Here is a 12,258-nt window from a genome sequence, read left to right as displayed (position 1 = left end):
AGGGTCAGGCTTAGGGGAAGCGTTAGGGTTAGGGTTCGGGCTAGGGTTAGGGTTAGGGGACGGGGACGGTTTAGGGTCCAGGTGAGGGTACGACAACGCTTTAGGGGAGCGTACGTGTGAGGGCGAGGGTTAGTGTCAGCGTACGGGTTAGGATTAGGGCACGGGTGAGGGTCAGGCTTCGGGGAAGGGTTAGGGTTCGGGTTCGGGCTAGGGTTAGGGTTAGGGGACGGGGACGGTTTAGGGTCCAGGTGAGGGTACGACAACGCTTTAGGGGGAGCGTACGTGTGAGGGCGCGGGTTAGTGTCAGCGTACGGGTTAGGATTAGGGGACGGCTGAGGGTCAGGCTTCGGGGAAGGGTTAGGGTTAGGGTTCGGGCTAGGGTTAGGGTTAGGGGACGGGGGCGGTTCAGGGTCCAGGTGAGGGTACGACAACGCTCTAGGGGGAGCGTACGTGTGAGGGCGCGGTTTAGTGTCAGCGTACGGGTTACGATTAGGGGACGGCTGAGGGTCAGGCTTCGGGGAAGGGTTAGGGTTAGGGTTCGGGCTAGGGTTAGGGTTAGGGGACGAGGACGGTATAGGGTCCAGGTGAGGGTACGACAACGCTCTACGGGGAGCGTACGTGTGAGGGCGCGGGTTAGTGTCAACGTACGGGTTAGGATTAGGGAACGGCTGAGGGTCAGGCTTCGGTGAAGGGTTAGGGTTAGGGTTCGGGCTAGGGTTAGGGTTAGGGGACGGGGAAGGTTTAGGGTCCAGGTGAGGGTACGACAACGCACTAGGGGGAGCGTACGTGTGAGGGCGCGGGTTAGTGTCAGCGTACGGGTTAGGATTAGGGGACGGGTGAGGGTCAGGCTTCGGGGAAGGGTTAGGGTTAGGGTTCGGGCTAGGGTTAGGGTTAGGGGACGGGGACGGTTTAGGGTCCAGGTGAGGGTACGACAACGCTCTATGGGGAGCGTACGTGTGAGGGCGCGGGTTAGTGTCAGCGTACGGGTTAGGATTAGGGGACGGCTGAGGGTCAGGCTTCGGTGAAGGGTTAGGGTTAGGGTTCGGGCTAGGGTTAGGGTTAGGGGACGGGGACGGTTTAGGGTCCAGGTGAGGGTACGACAACGCTCTAGGGGGAGCGTACGTGTGAGGGCGCGGGTTAGTGTCAGCGTACGGGTTAGGATTAGGGGACGGCTGAGGGTCAGGCTTCGGGGAAGGGGTAGGGTTAGGGTTCGGGCTAGGGTTAGGGTTAGGGGATGGGGATGGTTTAGGGTCCAGGTGAGGGTACGACAACGCTCTAGGGCGAGCGTACGTGTGAGGGCGCGGGTTAGTGTCAGCGTACGGGTTAGGATTAGGGGACGGATGGGGGTCAGGCTTCGGGGAAGGGTTAGGGTTAGGGTTTGGGCTAGGGTTAGGGTTAGGGGACGGGGACGGTTTAGGGTCCAGGTGAGGGTACGACAACGCTCTAGGGGGAGCGTACGTGTGAGGGCGTGGGTTAGTGTCAGCGTACGGGTTAGGATTAGGGGACGGCTGAGGGTCAGGCTTCGGGGAAGGGTTAGGGTTAGGGTTCGGGCTAGGGTTAGGGTTAGGGGACGGGGACGGTTTAGGGTCCAGGTGAGGGTACGACAACGCTCTAGGGGGAGCGTACGTGTGAGGGCGCGGGTTAGTGTCAGCGTACGGGCTAGGATTAGGGGACGGCTGAGGGTCAGGCTTCGGGGAAGGGTTAGGGTTAGGGTTCGGGCTAGGGTTAGGGTTAGGGGACGGGGACGGTTTAGGGTCCAGGTGAGGGTACGACAACACTCTAGGGGGAGCGTACGTGTGAGGGCGCGGGTTAGTGTCAGCGTACGGGTTAGGATTAGGGGACGGCTGAGGGTCAGGCTTCGGGGAAGGGTTAGGGTTAGGGTTCGTGCTAGGGTTAGGGTTAGGGGACGGGGACGGTTTAGGGTCCAGGTGAGGGTACGACAACGCTCTAGGGGGAGCGTACGTGTGAGGGCGCGGGTTAGTGTCAGCGTACGGGTTAGGATTAGGGGACGGCTGAGGGTCAGGCTTCGGGGAAGGGTTAGGGTTAGGGTTCGGGCTAGGGATAGGGTTAGGGGACGGGGACGGTTTAGGGTCCAGGTGAGGGTACGACAACGCTCTAGGGGGAGCGTACGTGTGAGGGCGCGGGTTAGTGTCAGCGTACGGGTTAGGATTAGGGGACGGCTGAGGGTCAGGCTTCGGGGAAGGGTTAGGGTTAGGGTTCGGGCTAGGGTTAGGGTTAGGGGACGGGGACGGTTCAGGGTCCAGGTGAGGGTACGACAACGCTCTAGGGGGAGCCTACGTGTGAGGGCGTGGGTTAGTGTCAGCGTACGGGTTAGGATTAGGGGACGGCTGAGGGTCAGGCTTCGGGGAAGTGTTAGGGTTAGGGTTCGGGCTAGGGTTAGGGTTAGGGGACGGGGACGGTTTAGGGTCCAGGTGAGGGTACGACAACACTCTAGGGGGAGCGTACGTGTGAGGGCGCGGGTTAGTGTCAGCGTACGGGTTAGGATTAGGGGACGGCTGAGGGTCAGGCTTCGGGGAAGGGTTAGGGTTAGGGTTCGTGCTAGGGTTAGGGTTAGGGGACGGGGACGGTTTAGGGTCCAGGTGAGGGTACGACAACGCTCTAGGGGGAGCGTACGTGTGAGGGCGCGGGTTAGTGTCAGCGTACGGGTTAGGATTAGGGGACGGCTGAGGGTCAGGCTTCGGGGAAGGGTTAGGGTTAGGGTTCGGGCTAGGGATAGGGTTAGGGGACGGGGACGGTTCAGGGTCCAGGTGAGGGTACGACAACGCTCTAGGGGGAGCGTACGTGTGAGGGCGCGGGTTAGTGTCAGCGTACGGGTTAGGATTAGGGGACGGCTGAGGGTCAGGCTTCGGGGAAGGGTTAGGGTTAGGGTTCGGGCTAGGGTTAGGGTTAGGGGACGGGGACGGTTTAGGGTCCAGCTGAGGGTACGACAACGCTCTAGGGGGAGCGTACGTGTGAGGGCGCGGGTTAGTGTCAGCGTACGGGTTAGGATTAGGGGACGGCTGAGGGTCAGGCTTCGGGGAAGGGTTAGGGTTAGGGTTCGGGCTAGGGTTAGGGTTAGGGGACGGGGACGGTTCAGGGTCCAGGTGAGGGTACGACAACGCTCTAGGGGGAGCGTACGTGTGAGGGCGCGGGTTAGTGTCAGCGTACGGGTTAGGATTAGGGGACGGCTGAGGGTCAGGCTTCGGGGAAGGGTTAGGGTTAGGGTTCGGGCTAGGGTTAGGGTTAGGGGACGGGGACGGTTTAGGGTCCAGGTGAGGGTACGACAACGCTCTAGGGGGAGCGTACGTGTGAGGGCGCGGGTTAGTGTCAGCGTACGGGTTAGGATTAGGGGACGGCTGAGGGTCAGGCTTCGGGGAAGGGTTAGGGTTAGGGTTCGGGCTAGGGTTAGGGTTAGGGGACGGGGACGGTTTAGGGTCCAGGTGAGGGTACGACAACGCTCTAGGGGGAGCGTACGTGTGAGGGCGCGGGTTAGTGTCAGCGTACGGGTTAGGATTAGGGGACGGCTGAGGGTCAGGCTTCGGGGAAGGGTTAGGGTTAGGGTTCGGGCTAGGGTTAGCGTTAGGGGACGGGGACGGTTCAGGGTCCAGGTGAGGGTACGACAACGCTCTAGGGGGAGCGTACGTGTGAGGGCGTGGGTTAGTGTCAGCGTACGGGTTAGGATTAGGGGACGGCTGAGGGTCAGGTTTCGGGGATGGGTTAGGGTTAGGGTTCGGGCTAGGGTTAGGTTTAGGGGACGGGGACGGTTTAGGGTCCAGGTGAGGGTACGACAACGCTCTAGGGGGAGCGTACGTGTGAGGGCGCGGGTTAGTGTCAGCGTACGGGTTAGGATTAGGGGACGGCTGAGGGTCAGGCTTCGGGGAAGGGTTAGGGTTAGGGTTCGGGCTAGGGTTAGGGTTAGGGGACGGGGACGGTTTAGGGTCCAGGTGAGGGTACGACAACGCTCTAGGGGGAGCGTACGTGTGAGGGCGCGGGTTAGTGTCAGCGTACGGGTTAGGATTAGGGGACGGCTGAGGGTCAGGCTTCTGGGAAGGGTTAGAGTTAGGGTTCGGGCTAGGGTTAGGGTTAGGGGACGGGGACGGTTTAGGGTCCAGGTGAGGGTACGACCACGCTCTAGGCGGAGCGTACGTGTGAGGGCGCGGGTTAGTGTCAGCGTACGGGTTAGGATTAGGGGACGGCTGAGGGTCAGGCTTCGGGGAAGGGTTAGGGTTAGGGTTCGGGCTAGGGATAGGGTTAGGGGACGGGGACGGTTTAGGGTCCAGGTGAGGGTACGACAACGCTCTAGGGGGAGCGTACGTGTGAGGGCGCGGGTTAGTGTCAGCGTACGGGTTAGGATTAGGGGACGGCTGAGGGTCAGGCTTCGGGGAAGGGTTAGGGTTAGGGTTCGGGCTAGGGTTAGGGTTAGGGGACGGGGACGGTTCAGGGTCCAGGTGAGGGTACGACAACGCTCTAGGGGGAGCGTACGTGTGAGGGCGCGGGTTAGTGTCAGCGTACGGGTTAGGATTAGGGGACGGCTGAGGGTCAGGCTTCGGGGAAGGGTTAGGGTTAGGGTTCGGGCTAGGGTTAGGGTTAGGGGACGGGGACGGTTTAGGGTCCAGGTGAGGGTACGACAACGCTCTAGGGGGAGCGTACGTGTGAGGGCGCGGGTTAGTGTCAGCGTACGGGTTAGGATTAGGGGACGGCTGAGGGTCAGGCTTCGGGGAAGGGTTAGGGTTAGGGTTCGGGCTAGGGTTAGGGTTAGGGGACGGGGACGGTTTAGGGTCCAGGTGAGGGTACGACAACGCTCTAGGGGGAGCGTACGTGTGAGGGCGCGGGTTAGTGTCAGCGTACGGGTTAGGATTAGGGGACGGCTGAGGGTCAGGCTTCGGGGAAGGGTTAGGGTTAGGGTTCGGGCTAGGGTTAGGGTTAGGGGACGGGGACGGTTTAGGGTCCAGGTGAGGGTACGACAACGCTCTAGGGGGAGCGTACGTGTGAGGGCGCGGGTTAGTGTCAGCGTACGGGTTAGGATTAGGGGACGGCTGAGGGTCAGGCTTCGGGGAAGGGTTAGGGTTAGGGTTCGGGCTAGGGTTAGGGTTAGGGGACGGGCACGGTTTAGGGTCCAGGTGAGGGTACGACAACGCTCTAGGGGGAGCGTACGTGTGAGGGCGCGGGTTAGTGTCAGCGTACGGGTTAGGATTAGGGGACGGCTGAGGGTCAGGCTTCGGGGAAGGGTTAGGGTTAGGGTTCGGGCTAGGGTTAGGGTTAGGGGACGGGGACGGTTTAGGGTCCAGGTGAGGGTACGGCAACGCTCTAGGGGGAGCGTACGTGTGAGGGCGCGGGTTAGTGTCAGCGTACGGGTTAGGATTAGGGGACGGCTGAGGGTCAGGCTTCGGGGAAGGGTTAGGGTTAGGGTTCGGGCTAGGGTTAGGGTTAGGGGACGGGGACGGTTCAGGGTCCAGGTGAGGGTACGACAACGCTCTAGGGGGAGCGTACGTGTGAGGGCGCGGGTTAGTGTCAGCGTACGGGTTAGGATTAGGGGACGGCTGAGGGTCAGGCTTCGGGGAAGGGGTAGGGTTAGGGTTCGGGCTAGGGTTAGGGTTAGGGGACGGGGACGGTTTAGGGTCCAGGTGAGGGTACGACAACGCTCTAGGGGGAGCGTACGTGTGAGGGCGCGGGTTAGTGTCAGCGTACGGGTTAGGATTAGGGGACGGCTGAGGGTCAGGCTTCGGGGAAGGGTTAGGGTTAGGGTTCGGGCTAGGGTTAGGGTTAGGGGACGGGGATGGTTTAGGGTCCAGGTGAGGGTACGACAACACTCTAGGGGGAGCGTACGTGTGAGGGCGCGGGTTAGTGTCAGCGTACGGGTTAGGATTAGGGGACGGCTGAGGGTCAGGCTTCGGGGAAGGTTTAGGGATCGGGCTAGGGTTAGGGTTAGGGGACGGGGACGGTTTAGGGTCCAGGTGAGGGTACGACAACGCTCTAGGGGGAGCGTACGTGTGAGGGCGCGGGTTAGTGTCAGCGTACGGGTTAGGATTAGGGGACGGCTGAGGGTCAGGCTTCGGGGAAGGGTTAGGGTTAGGGTTCGGGCTAGGGTTAGGGTTAGGGGACGGGGATGGTTTAGGGTCCAGGTGAGGGTACGACAACGCTCTAGGGGGAGCGTACGTGTGAGGGCGCGGGTTAGTGTCAGCGTACGGGTTAGGATTAGGGGACGGCTGAGGGTCAGGCTTCGGGGAAGGGTTAGGGTTAGGGTTCGGGCTAGGGTTAGGGTTAGGGGACGGGGACGGTTTAGGGTCCAGGTGAGGGTACGACAACGCTCTAGGGGGAGCGTACGTGTGAGGGCGCGGGTTAGTGTCAGCGTACGGGTTAGGATTAGGGGACGGCTGAGGGTCAGGCTTCGGGGAAGGGTTAGGGTTAGGGTTCGGGCTAGGGTTAGGGTTAGGGGACGGGGACGGTTCAGGGTCCAGGTGAGGGTACGACAACGCTCTAGGGGGAGCGTACGTGTGAGGGCGCGGGTTAGTGTCAGCGTACGGGTTAGGATTAGGGGACGGCTGAGGGTCAGGCTTCGGGCTAGGGTTAGGGTTAGGGGACGGGGACGGTTTAGGGTCCAGGTGAGGGTACGACAACGCTCTAGGGGGAGCGTACGTGTGAGGGCGCGGGTTAGTGTCAGCGTACGGGTTAGGATTAGGGGACGGCTGAGGGTCAGGCTTCGGGGAAGGGTTAGGTTTAGGGTTCGGGCTAGGGTTAGGGTTAGGGGACGGGGATGGTTTAGGGTCCAGGTGAGGGTACGACAACGCTCTAGGGGGAGCGTACGTGTGAGGGCGCGGGTTAGTGTCAGCGTACGGGTTAGGATTAGGGGACGGCTGAGGGTCAGGCTTCGGGGAAGGGTTAGGGTTAGGGTTCGGGCTAGGGTTAGGGTTAGGGGACGGGGACGGTTTAGGGTCCAGGTGAGGGTACGACAACGCTCTAGGGGGAGCGTACGTGTGAGGGCGCGGGTTAGTGTCAGCGTACGGGTTAGGATTAGGGGACGGCTGAGGGTCAGGCTTCGGGGAAGGGTTAGGGTTAGGGTTCGGGCTAGGGTTAGGGTTAGGGGACGGGGACGGTTTAGGGTCCAGGTGAGGGTACGACAACGCTCTAGGGGGAGCGTACGTGTGAGGGCGCGGGTTAGTGTCAACGTACGGGTTAGGATTAGGGGACGGCTGAGGGTCAGGCTTCGGGGAAGGGTTAGGGTTAGGGTTCGGGCTAGGGTTAGGGTTAGGGGACGGGGATGGTTTAGGGTCCAGGTGAGGGTACGACAACGCTCTAGGGGGAGCGGACGTGTGAGGGCGCGGGTTAGTGTCAGCGTACGGGTTAGGATTAGGGGACGGCTGAGGGTCAGGCTTCGGGGAAGGGTTAGGGTTCGGGCTAGGGTTAGGGTTAGGGGACGGGGACGGTTTAGGGTCCAGGTGAGGGTACGACAACGCTCTAGGGGGAGCGTACGTGTGAGGGCGCGGGTTAGTGTCAGCGTACGGGTTAGGATTAGGGGACGGCTGAGGGTCAGGCTTCGGGGAAGGGTTAGGGTTAGGCTTCGGGCTAGGGTTAGGGTTAGGGGACGGGGACGGTTTAGGGTCCAGGTGAGGGTACGACAACGCTCTAGGGGGAGCGTACGTGTGAGGGCGCGGGTTAGTGTCAGCGTACCGGTTAGGATTAGGGGACGGCTGAGGGTCAGGCTTCGGGGAAGGGTTAGGGTTAGGGTTCGGGCTAGGGTTAGGGTTAGGGGACGGGGACGGTTTAGGGTCCAGGTGAGGGTACGACAACGCTCTAGGGGGAGCGTACGTGTGAGGGCGCGGGTTAGTGTCAGCGTACGGGTTAGGATTAGGGGACGGCTGAGGGTCAGGCTTCGGGGAAGGGTTATGGTTCGGGCTAGGGTTAGGGTTAGGGGACGGGGACGGTTTAGGGTCCAGGTGAGGGTACGACAACGCTCTAGGGGGAGCGTACTTGTGAGGGCATGGGTTAGTGTCAGCGTACGGGTTAGGATTAGGGGACGGCTGAGGGTCAGGCTTCGGGGAAGGGTTAGGGTTAGGGTTCGGGCTAGGGTTAGGGTTAGGGGACGGGGACGGTTTAGGGTCCAGGTGAGGGTACGACAACGCTCTAGGGGGAGCATATGTGTGAGGGCGCGGGTTAGTGTCAGCGTACGGGTTAGGATTAGGGGACGGCTGAGGGTCAGGCTTCGGGGAAGGGTTAGGGTTAGGGTTCGGGCTAGGGTTAGGGTTAGGGGACGGGGACGGTTTAGGGTGCAGGTGAGGGTACGACAACGCTCTAGGGGGAGCGTACGTGTGAGGGTGCGGGTTAGTGTCAGCGTACGGGTTAGGATTAGGGGACGGCTGAGGGTCAGGCTTCGGGGAAGGGGTAGGGTTAGGGTTCGGGCTAGGGTTAGGGTTAGGGGACGGGGACGGTTTAGGGTCCAGGTGAGGGTACGACAACGCTCTAGGGGGAGCGTACGTGTGAGGGCGCGGGTTAGTGTCAGCGTACGGGTTAGGATTAGGGGACGGCTGAGGGTCAGGCTTCGGGGAAGGGTTAGGGTTAGGGTTCGGGCTAGGGTTAGGGTTAGGGGACGGGGACGGTTTAGGGTCCAGGTGAGGGTACGACAACGCTCTAGGGGGAGCGTACGTGTGAGGGCGCGGGTTAGTGTCAGCGTACGGGTTAGGATTAGGGGACGGCTGAGGGTCAGGCTTCGGGGAAGGGTTAGGGTTAGGGTTCGGGCTAGGGTTAGGGTTAGGGGACGGGGACGGTTCAGGGTCCAGGTGAGGGTACGACAACGATCTAGGGGGAGCGTACGTGTGAGGGCGCGGGTTAGTGTCAGCGTACGGGTTAGGATTAGGGGACGGCTGAGGGTCAGGCTTCGGGGAAGGGTTAGGGTTAGGGTTCGGGCTAGGGTTAGGGTTAGGGGACGGGGACGGTTTAGGGTCCAGGTGAGGGTACGACAACGCTCTAGGGGGAGCGTACGTGTGAGGGCGCGGGTTAGTGTCAGCGTACGGGTTAGGATTAGGGGACGGCTGAGGGTCAGGCTTCGGGGAAGGGTTAGGGTTAGGGTTCGGGCTAGGGTTAGGGTTAGGGGACGGGGACGGTTTAGGGTCCAGGTGAGGGTACGACAACGCTCTAGGGGGAGCGTACGTGTGAGGGCGCGGGTTAGTGTCAGCGTACGGGTTAGGATTAGGGGACGGCTGAGGGTCAGGCTTCGGGGAAGGGTTAGGGTTAGGGTTCGGGCTAGGGTTAGGGTTAGGGGACGGGGATGGTTTAGGGTCCAGGTGAGGGTACGACAACGCTCTAGGGAGAGCGTACGTGTGAGGGCGCGGGTTAGTGTCAGCGTACGGGTTAGGATTAGGGGACGGCTGAGGGTCAGGCTTCGGGGAAGGGTTAGGGTTCGGGCTAGGGTTAGGGTTAGGGGACGGGGACGGTTTAGGGTCCAGGTGAGGGTACGACAACGCTCTAGGGGGAGCGTACGTGTGAGGGCGCGGGTTAGTGTCAGCGTACGGGTTAGGATTAGGGGACGGCTGAGGGTCAGGCTTCGGGGAAGGGTTAGGGTTAGGGTTCGGGCTAGGGTTAGGGTTAGGGGACGGGGACGGTTCAGGGTCCAGTTGAGGGTACGACAACGCTCTAGGGGGAGCGTACGTGTGAGGGCGCGGGTTAGTGTCAGCGTACGGGTTAGGATTAGGGGACGGCTGAGGGTCAGGCTTCGGGGAAGGGTTAGGGTTAGGGTTCGGGCTAGGGTTAGGGTTAGGGGACGGGGACGGTTCAGGGTCCAGGTGAGGGTACGACAACGCTCTAGGGGGAGCGTACGTGTGAGGGCGCGGGTTAGTGTCAGCGTACGGGTTAGGATTAGGGGACGGCTGAGGGTCAGGCTTCGGGGAAGGGTTAGGGTTAGGGTTCGGGCTAGGGTTAGGGTTAGGGGACGGGGACGGTTCAGGGTCCAGGTGAGGGTACGACAACGCTCTAGGGGGAGCGTACGTGTGAGGGCGCGGGTTAGTGTCAGCGTACGGGTTAGGATTAGGGGACGGCTGAGGGTCAGGCTTCGGGGAAGGGTTAGGGTTAGGGTTCGGGCTAGGGTTAGGGTTAGGGGACGGGGACGGTTTAGGGTCCAGGTGAGGGTACGACAACGCTCTAGGGGGAGCGTACGTGTGAGGGCGCGGGTTAGTGTCAACGTACGGGTTAGGATTAGGGGACGGCTGAGGGTCAGGCTTCAGGGAAGGGTTAGGGTTAGGGTTCGGGCTAGGGTTAGGGTTAGGGGACGGGGATGGTTTAGGGTCCAGGTGAGGGTACGACAACGCTCTAGGGGGAGCGGACGTGTGAGGGCGCGGGTTAGTGTCAGCGTACGGGTTAGGATTAGGGGACGGCTGAGGGTCAGGCTTCGGGGAAGGGTTAGGGTTCGGGCTAGGGTTAGGGTTAGGGGACGGGGACGGTTTAGGGTCCAGGTGAGGGTACGACAACGCTCTAGGGGGAGCGTACGTGTGAGGGCGCGGGTTAGTGTCAGCGTACGGGTTAGGATTAGGGGACGGCTGAGGGTCAGGCTTCGGGGAAGGGTTAGGGTTAGGCTTCGGGCTAGGGTTAGGGTTAGGGGACGGGGACGGTTTAGGGTCCAGGTGAGGGTACGACAACGCTCTAGGGGGAGCGTACGTGTGAGGGCGCGGGTTAGTGTCAGCGTACCGGTTAGGATTAGGGGACGGCTGAGGGTCAGGCTTCGGGGAAGGGTTAGGGTTAGGGTTCGGGCTAGGGTTAGGGTTAGGGGACGGGGACGGTTTAGGGTCCAGGTGAGGGTACGACAACGCTCTAGGGGTAGCGTACGTGTGAGGGCGCGGGTTAGTGTCAGCGTACGGGTTAGGATTAGGGGACGGCTGAGGGTCAGGCTTCGGGGAAGGGTTAGGGTTAGGGTTCGGGCTAGGGTTAGGGTTAGGGGACGGGGACGGTTTAGGGTCCAGGTGAGGGTACGACAACGCTCTAGGGGGAGCGTACGTGTGAGGGCGCGGGTTAGTGTCAGCGTACGGGTTAGGATTAGGGGACGGCTGAGGGTCAGGCTTCGGGGAAGGGTTATGGTTCGGGCTAGGGTTAGGGTTAGGGGACGGGGACGGTTTAGGGTCCAGGTGAGGGTACGACAACGCTCTAGGGGGAGCGTACGTGTGAGGGCATGGGTTAGTGTCAGCGTACGGGTTAGGATTAGGGGACGGCTGAGGGTCAGGCTTCGGGGAAGGGTTAGGGTTAGGGTTCGGGCTAGGGTTAGGGTTAGGGGACGGGGACGGTTTAGGGTCCAGGTGAGGGTACGACAACGCTCTAGGGGGAGCGTACGTGTGAGGGCGCGGGTTAGTGTCAGCGTACGGGTTAGGATTAGGGGACGGCTGAGGGTCAGGCTTCGGGGAAGGGTTAGGGTTAGGGTTCGGGCTAGGGTTAGGGTTAGGGGACGGGGACGGTTTAGGGTCCAGGTGAGGGTACGACAACGCTCTAGGGGGAGCGTACGTGTGAGGGTGCGGGTTAGTGTCAGCGTACGGGTTAGGATTAGGGGACGGCTGAGGGTCAGGCTTCGGGGAAGGGGTAGGGTTAGGGTTCGGGCTAGGGTTAGGGTTAGGGGACGGGGACGGTTTAGGGTCCAGGTGAGGGTACGACAACGCTCTAGGGGGAGCGTACGTGTGAGGGCGCGGGTTAGTGTCAGCGTACGGGTTAGGATTAGGGGACGGCTGAGGGTCAGGCTTCGGGGAAGGGTTAGGGTTAGGGTTCGGGCTAGGGTTAGGGTTAGGGGACGGGGACGGTTTAGGGTCCAGGTGAGGGTACGACAACGCTCTAGGGGGAGCGTACGTGTGAGGGCGCGGGTTAGTGTCAGCGTACGGGTTAGGATTAGGGGACGGCTGAGGGTCAGGCTTCGGGGAAGGGTTAGGGTTAGGGTTCGGGCTAGGGTTAGGGTTAGGGGACGGGGACGGTTCAGGGTCCAGGTGAGGGTACGACAACGATCTAGGGGGAGCGTACGTGTGAGGGCGCGGGTTAGTGTCAGCGTACGGGTTAGGATTAGGGGACGGCTGAGGGTCAGGCTTCGGGGAAGGGTTAGGGTTAGGGTTCGGGCTAGGGTTAGGGTTAGGGGACGGGGACGGTTTAGGGTCCAGGTGAGGGTACGACAACGCTCTAGGGGGAGCGTACGTGTGAGGGCGCGGGTTAGTGTCAGCGTACGGGTTAGGATTAGGGGACGGCTGAGGGTCAGGCTTCGGGGAAGGGTTAGGGTTAGGCTTCGGGCTAGGGTTAGGGTTA

The sequence above is a fragment of the Globicephala melas genome, unplaced genomic scaffold (assembly GCF_963455315.2).
Source record: "Globicephala melas unplaced genomic scaffold, mGloMel1.2 SCAFFOLD_219, whole genome shotgun sequence".
Classification (NCBI taxonomy): Eukaryota; Metazoa; Chordata; class Mammalia; order Artiodactyla; family Delphinidae; genus Globicephala; species Globicephala melas.
This window is presented reverse-complemented; position numbering follows the sequence as displayed.